Here is a 5,854-nt window from a genome sequence, read left to right as displayed (position 1 = left end):
AAATACGGAATATTCCGAAATACGGACTTTTTTGAGTGAGATAGTGAAACCTTTGTTTTTTGATGGCTCAATGTACACAAACTTTGTTTAATACACAAAGTTATTAAAAATATTGTATTAAATGACCTTCAGGCTGTGTGTATAAGGTGTATATGAAACATAAATGAATTGTGTGAATGTAGACACACTTTGTGTAATACACAAAGTTATAAAAAATATTGGCTAAAATTGGCTAAAATGACCTTCAGGCTGTGTGTATAAGGTGTATATGTAACATAAATGCATTCTGTGCTTTGATTTAGGTCCTATCACCATTATATCTCATTATGGTATGCAATTATTCCAAAATACGGAAAAATCCCATATCCAAAATACCTCTGGTCCCAAGCATTTTGGATAAGGGAGACTCAACCTGTAGTATAATTATACATATAGTATGTCTGACCAGGAAATTCTGGTTATTTAGATCATCATTTGGCAAAGTTCTGGCAAAGAGATTTGCAGAGTGTCGGGTGACCGGCAAAGAGATCTGCAAAGTGTCAGTTGAAGATGACGGGAGGGGTCGCAGAGGAATTAGTGACTGGAGAATAGCATGCAGGAGGTAAGTTACCATACTTGTGTAATTGTGTGTGTGGTGGGGGGTATTGAGAGCACAGTACAAAACATAGGGTCTATGGTGGGGGAGAGCGGACAATACAAAACATGCAGAAGGGGGCAACATTGTATAGCACATACAGATGGTGTGGGGGCACAATACAAAAACATAGAAATTGTGGAGTACTCTATAGGACATATAGAGAAAGGACATACACTCTTGGGGGCTACGAGATGTAGTACATACTGTAATACAGAAAAACAGGAAGGGTGGGGAGAGCATGATACAGAACATACAGATCGGGGGAAGAACAATACAGATCGGGGGAGATAGTGAAATGGCTGACATTTACAGTATATCAATGAACTGGGGGCAGGTGTACAAAGCCTGGGAGAGTGATAAAGTGGAGAGAGATAAACTAACAACCAATCAGCTCCTAGTTGTCATTTGTCAAACACAGCCTGTAACATGGCAGTTAGGAGCTGATTGGCTGGTACTTTACCTCTGTCCACGTTATCACTCTGCAGGGCTTAATACATCTCCCCCATAGAATAACCAAATGATGAAATGGTACAGAATGGTATAAATGATGTGAATTGGAGCTGTAACAAGTGACTGTTTCCCTATCTTTACATATAATAAAGGTGACATAGTCCTTTCCCTAGAGTCCTTCTCCTTACCGCTCAGGGGGCCTGATTCAGATGCGGATGCAGAGCTGCTGTTGCACCAAGTGGCTCAATGCTTTTTCACTGTGCATGCGTGTAAGCTGCACTGCGCACAAAATGATATCAAGCTCACATAGAGGATCCCATCGCAAAGTGATTGACAGGAAGTCAGCGTTTGAGGTGGGAATGGGGGTGGCTAACGGTATACAGGCGTGTCAGCCAGGTCCATTCAAACGCCGTTCCATGTGCGTGCATAAATTACACATTGCGACCTCTGTTGCTGCTGGAGAGCCCCCTGTGTCTAGGAGACTTGCTCAGCGTACGACTGCTCAGACTCACGATGCAATTGTGAATGGCAAGACTGCAGCAGCGATCGCTTCAACAACCACAACTGAATCAGGCCCACAATTACACCATTATATTTGACTATTTTATCACATTTAACAACTAAGGGGTCAGTTTAATTAGGTGCGAGTTTGTCTTACAACAGCCGCACTTTCCAGTAGCCCCATAGGCTGAATCTGGCCACGAAGGGTGTGAGTTTGGATGCTGTTGAAACGTTGCAGCAATGGTAACTCATACCTAATTGGATTGACCCCTAAATGTTAGCAATTTATAGCTTTTATTATTTACTGGTCAAATTTCTTTTCTGAAGGTACCCACTAATTACTATAAGAGATAACTTATCCCCCCAATGTGTGTATTGTATAAAAACAATGGACCCTTTGGGATAATTATCCTTATTTTAGGTATTTTCCATGTCCTCAGTAGTTAGAGTAACATATTTACATAGAGATTGTTCTCTCTACACAACCACACCACTGTTTGCAGTTTGTCTCTCTGCTTGTTCATCCACTAACAATGATTTTTCATCTCTTCCTCTTCGTCTACATGCAGTGGGTGATCCCTGAATAGCTGCCCTGGGAGGAGAGCTGCGGACACATGCTCCAAATGTTGGGACATATGCATTACCTATTAGGAGATGCGGTAAAGATGCCGGCTGTCGGGTTTACGGCAGTCAGAATACTGACACTGGGATCCCGACACTCTTCAGAATCCCGACGTTGGAACTCCGAATGGAAAAGGATTCCAATGCCCGTATCCCCACGATCATAGCTTTAGGGCTGGGCACGGGTGGAGGGGGGGTTAGGCTGCGGGGGAGGGATGGTTAGGTTTACATGTCAGGCGGGGGTAGGTTTAGGCGTCAGGCGGGGGGTTAGGGTTAGGCTGCAGGTGGGGGGAGGTTAGGGTTAGGCTGCGGATAGGGTGGGAAAGACACCCCCAGGGGAGGTTAGGCTGCATGGGAGGGTTAGGTTTAGGCATCAGGTGGGAAAGTTAATTTTAGGCGTTAGGCGGGGGATTAAGTTTAGGCTGCGGGTGGGGGAGCTTAGGGTCAGGCACACCCGGGGGTGGTTAGGCTGCGGGGGAGGGAGGTTTAGGCGGTGGGATTAGGTTTAGGCATCAGGCAGGGGGTTAAGTTTAGGCTGTGGGTCGGGGGAGGTTAGGGTTAGGCTGCGGTTAGGGTGGGTTAGGGTTAGGCACCACTGGGGGGTGGTTAGGCTGCGGGGCACGGAGGGCTAGGTTTAGGCGTCAGGCGCTGGGTTAGGTTTAGGCTGCATGTGGGGGGAGGTTAACGTTAGGCTGCAGGTAGGGTGGGTTAGGGTTCGGCACCCCCGGGAGTGGTTAGGCTGCGGGAGAGGGAGGGTTAGGTTTAGGCAGCAGGGATGGAGGGGAGGGTGGTTATGCTGCAGGAGAGGGAGGGTTAGGTTTAGGCAGCAGGGATGGAGGTTAGAATTAGGCACCACCGCGGGAGGATTAGGCAAAAAGGGGGGAGGTTAGGGTTAAACTGCGGACAGGCAGGGTTACGGGGGTGGGGAGAGGGTTAGGCATCAGGCGGAGGGATTTGGGTTAGGCTGCGGGAGGAGGGAGGATAGGGTTAGGCTGCGGGTAGGGTGGGTTAGGGACCCCCGGGGGTGGTTACGCTGCAGGGGGAGGATAGGGTTAGGTTTAGGCATCAGGTGGGGAGATTAGGTTTAGGCATCAGGAAGGGGGTTAGGTTTAGGCTGTGGGTGGGGGGAAGTTAGGGTTAGGCAGCGGGTAGGGTTGGTTATGGTTATGCACCCCCGGAGGTGGTTAGGCTGCAGTGAAGGGAGGGTTAGGTTTATGCATCAGGTGGGAGTTAGGTTTAGGCATCAGGTGGGGGGTTAGGATTAGGCTGCGGGTGGGGGGAGGATAGGGATAGGCTGCGGTTGGGGGAAGTTAGTGTTAGGCTATGGGTAAGGTGGGTTAGGCACCCCCGGGAGTGGTTAGGCTGCGGGGAAGGGAGTGTTAGGTTTAGGCAGCAGGGACGGAGGCTAGGATTAGGCACCTCCGCGGGAGGGTTAGGCACAAAGGGGGGAGGTTAGGGTTAGACTGCGGACAGGCAGGGTTAGGGGGGTGGGGAGAGGGGAGAACACCCCTTACTCACCCCTGTTGGTCTTTTCTGTACTGGGATCCCAGCATCGGTATGACAACCACCGGGATCCCATGCACTGGGATAGCATACTGACCCCTCTATTAGTACACCTCTTAATGCCCAGAGGGAAGGGCGATCCTGAGGCCATGGTTCCCCAGAGGTTTCCCCCCAAGGGGGTTTTCCTCTCCTGAGTGCTGAAGGATGACTCTTTGTGAGTCCAGAGGTGTAGCTTTTATGCCATAATGAGTACCAATCTCATGCCCGTCCCTGCAATGTATAAGAAGTAAAATAATTGCTAATGCGATCACTTTACTTCTGGGTTTAGACCCCGGCTGCGCTAGTTCACATGTGCAATCGTCAGACTGCATATGTGAGAGCAGACAGTAATGCAGAGGGATCCCAAGGATCCTTCTCCTGGGAATTATTGCATAATGTAGCCCACAGGCTACAAAAGCCATTTAGAAATGGAATTAGCTGCCGGGCCAAGCTCAGGAATGCTTTGCATTCTGGAGCTTGGTGAGTTTCACAGTTTACCATCTGCCGTAGAAACTTTTGGTGGCTGCTTTTGTGTTCAAAATAGGAGGAACGCAATAGATATCTCAAATATCCATTGCAGTCCCCAATACATACATTCAGGGGCTGGTTAATATTTGTGGGCAGCCCCCAAAACCGACTGTTTTTGGAGATGTCTCGCAAATATTATTTAATTAAATATTCCACTTAATAAACTTTTTATATTTTAACATTTAACAAAATGTTTTATGTATTCATTGACTGTCTCCTGTCTTTAGTGAATGCTAATTTCACAGGGTCCGCAAATTATTACTGATATGACTGTTACTCTACTGTCCTGCTGGTGCTCCTGGACTGCTGTATAGCAGCCAGACATATATTTTATATACAGCACTCTTGGGGAGCTGTATCAAGCCTTGGAGAGAGATAAAGTGCAGATGTCCAAACCACCCAATCATCTTCTGTCACTTATCTAGCACAGTACATGAAATGATACCTGTAGTTAGAAGCTTCATTTGATTTGGGCAAATACTCAAATTTATCTCTCTCCACGGCTTGATACATCTCCCGGAATATATCATGTCTTCCTTTTACTTAATTAACAAATTAAATTAATTAATTGTCTTGGAAACAGAGTAAGAAATTCACGGTATAAGATAATGCTATAAAGGCTTGACAATACCTCCTTGTACATTTACATTGATTTATCATTCACATTACTTCCATGCCAGACAGGGGTGGATTGGGAACGTAAAGTGGCCCTGGAAATATATGAAAAGTGGCCTCATGTAGGTTGGAGTAAGTCAGCTATAAGCGGAGCCCAACACAAATTGGGCTTAAGCAAACTGTTAGCATTACCCACAGTGGTAGTAAGCAAGGCTAATGCAGCATGGTAGGCAGCCTCTTTTTTTCTTTGCGTCATGTGCTGTTTGGGGAGTGTTTTTTGGAATGGCCATCCTGCGTGACACTGCAGTGCCACTCCTAGATGGGCCAGGTGTTTGTGTCGGCCACTAGGGTCGCTTAGCTTACTCACACAGCTACCTCATTGCGCCTCTTTTTTTCTTTACGTCATGTGCTGTTTGGGGAGTGTTTTTTGGAAGGGCCATCCTGCGTGACACTGCAGTGCCACTCCTAGATGGGCCAGGTGTTTGTGTCGGCCACTAGGGTCGCTTAGCTTACTCACACAGCTACCTCATTGCGCCTCTTTTTTTCTTTGCGTCATGTGCTGTTTGGGGAGTGTTTTTTGGAAGGGCCATCCTGCGTGACACTGCAGTGCCACTCCTAGATGGGCCAGGTGTTTGTGTCGGCCACTAGGGTCGCTTAGCTTAGTCATCCAGCGACCTCGGTGCACATTTTAGGACTAAAAATAATATTGTGAGGTGTGAGGTGTTCAGAATAGACTGAAAATGAGTGGAAATTATGGTTTTTGAGGTTAATAATATTTTGGGATCAAAATGACACCCAAATTCTATGATTTAAGCTGTTTTTTAGGGTTTTTTTGAAAAAAACACCCGAATCCAAAACTCACCCGAATCCGACAAAAAAAATTCGGTGAGGTTTTGCCAAAACGCGGTCGAACCCAAAACACGGCCGCGGAACCGAACCCAAAACCAAAACACAAAACCC

At 47.0% G+C, this 5,854-nt stretch overlaps 1 long non-coding RNA gene across 1 annotated transcript; it reads left to right on the top strand.

Moving 5' to 3' along the window:
- Nucleotides 1-470: 470 nt before the first annotated feature.
- Nucleotides 471-2,191, top strand: LOC134957018 (uncharacterized). The gene is made up of 2 exons (XR_010186392.1): nt 471-601; nt 2,158-2,191. It is a non-coding gene; the product is annotated as an uncharacterized LOC134957018 (long non-coding RNA).
- The last annotated feature ends 3,663 nt before the right edge of the window (nt 2,192-5,854 follow it).

This window comes from Pseudophryne corroboree, chromosome 9, assembly GCF_028390025.1.
Source record: "Pseudophryne corroboree isolate aPseCor3 chromosome 9, aPseCor3.hap2, whole genome shotgun sequence".
Lineage (NCBI taxonomy): Eukaryota > Metazoa > Chordata > Amphibia > Anura > Myobatrachidae > Pseudophryne > Pseudophryne corroboree.
Note: the sequence above shows the minus strand (reverse complement) of the source record. Positions and strands in the feature narration are given on the sequence as shown.